Source organism: Lepidothrix coronata, unplaced genomic scaffold (genome assembly GCF_001604755.1).
Source record: "Lepidothrix coronata isolate B3197 unplaced genomic scaffold, Lepidothrix_coronata-1.0 Scaffold268, whole genome shotgun sequence".
In the NCBI taxonomy this organism is placed as follows: domain Eukaryota; kingdom Metazoa; phylum Chordata; class Aves; order Passeriformes; family Pipridae; genus Lepidothrix; species Lepidothrix coronata.
In genome coordinates, this window is record NW_016690448.1 from 819,566 (window position 1) to 821,384 (window position 1,819).

General features: G+C 37.6%; 1 long non-coding RNA gene across 1 annotated transcript; it reads left to right on the forward strand.

Moving 5' to 3' along the window:
* On the forward strand, nucleotides 1-1,504 carry LOC108507766. Its single transcript, XR_001878258.1, has 4 exons — nucleotides 1-82; nucleotides 327-490; nucleotides 659-778; nucleotides 1,425-1,504. It is a non-coding gene; the product is annotated as an uncharacterized LOC108507766 (long non-coding RNA).
* Nucleotides 1,505-1,819: the final 315 nt, after the last annotated feature.

The window sequence follows — 1,819 nt, forward strand, 5'->3', positions numbered from 1 at the left end:
GAAAAGGTATACAGTGAAACTGGAGGAAATTTCCTTCTTCTTGGCAGCTGATGTTCACAAGCTCATCAACGAGGAGGCCACGGTAAATGTTTTGTCTGGGGCAAGATAGCAATCTGAATATTCCCAGAATGTCTTTTTTTTTTCCCAGTTAAAATTCGTTTTTTCTTCTTGTCAATCACTGACATATAAAAGAAGTTTCTCTTTTGCAGAATATTCTTTATCATTTGTATTCTTTTCTCCCTCCTTTCACATAGAAGAGACAATTTATGGTTTTTTTTGTACTGTATGCTGATAAAATACTCCTGATTTTATTTTTTAATATGCAGAATATAAACCGAGCCCTGCTGGGTAATGAGAGGGCAACTGCCAAGCTGCTCTTTAATCTAATGAAATCAGAGCTTGAGAAGGAAAAATCACATAAATTGAAATGGCAAGAGAGAGTCAAGGACTGGAAGCTCATCCAAAAGAACCGTGTAATTCAGAGTTTCAGGTCAGAAATTTTACAGTCATATTTTGGAGAATGAATAACACAAAGTGACTAGTGTTCAGCTGTGTTTTCTATAAACAGTACTGTTTTATCATTTTTTCATTAAACATATGATACATATCACATAGCATAGCACATTTCCATTATACATATCATTTTTCCATCCTACAGAGAATTTATGGCAAGTGAAGAAATACAGAATCCTCCAGCTGTGAAAGCAGAAATGGAAGATATGATAAAGGAGCAGACTGTACTCAGTGAGCGGAGACTGGGGGTTTTGCAGCACGTTGGGTATGGCAAAAGAGAAGCAGAATTCTTTCTGGAGTTAATAGGGGACTTGGCTACGAAATGCACTTTGCTTTCTGTCAATCTGTGATTGTAGAGTTCAGAAGTAGGCAGGTCCTAAACTTTTTTTTTGGTAAAGCTCTTTTTAATGGAAAAAATGCGTTCCTGGTTTTCAGTGCACCAGCTACACTAAATAGGGGATGGTGGAGAGCTAGAAATGCAGGAGTGCATCTTAACTAATATTTGAAACATGGTATAAATGAGCAGACAAGGATGGGTAGAGAACTACACGTTGGTGCTTTAGTCAAGGCATTGTTTCTGCACAGGGTTTCATTTGTGTAATAAATTACGGAAGAATCTGGATAGAAATCTGTCTATGTTTGAATATCCATCCTGACAACAAGCATTTTTGGATGCAAGGCATTACAGCATTTACAGCTTTTCTTTTAGAATGAATGTAGGAACAAGTTAGTTCCTTGTCAGTCACTTGTTCAGTGGCCTTGAACAACAGCAGTCTCCTTGGTTTATTTTCATTGCTGAGATGGCAGTAAATAAAATAAAGTGCATGGAAACTCTGATTCATAATTTTATCTTTTAACAACTGACTGGTTTATATGTTAAGATACTTGACTCTTGTTTCCTATTTTGACAGCACCTTGTTGCCTCCAACAGACATGAAATCTGAGATAAATGAATGGTACAGAACTTTGGAGAATTTAAACCAAAGTTTAGGTAAGCTGGGAAATCATAAAAACAATCTGAAATTCAGGCAATTCTTTCTTTTTTTTCCAGGCAGCAACGAAGCAGGCAGTTGCTTTGAAAGTGCATGTTTGCTCTTTTCTTTGTTCCATGTGTTTTCACATACCTTCTCAGTTGCTTTGAGCTGGCAGTAGGACCCAAAGAAGTTTTCTGAGGGCATCACCTCCCTTTGGCCAGCACAGGCACTTGTGCATGGTGAGATCTAGCAGGAACTGTCTTGGTTAGAATTAATCTGGGGGAGACAGAAGGTTAATTTTGACATGGAGCAGTTCTTAGTCGTACAAAAAT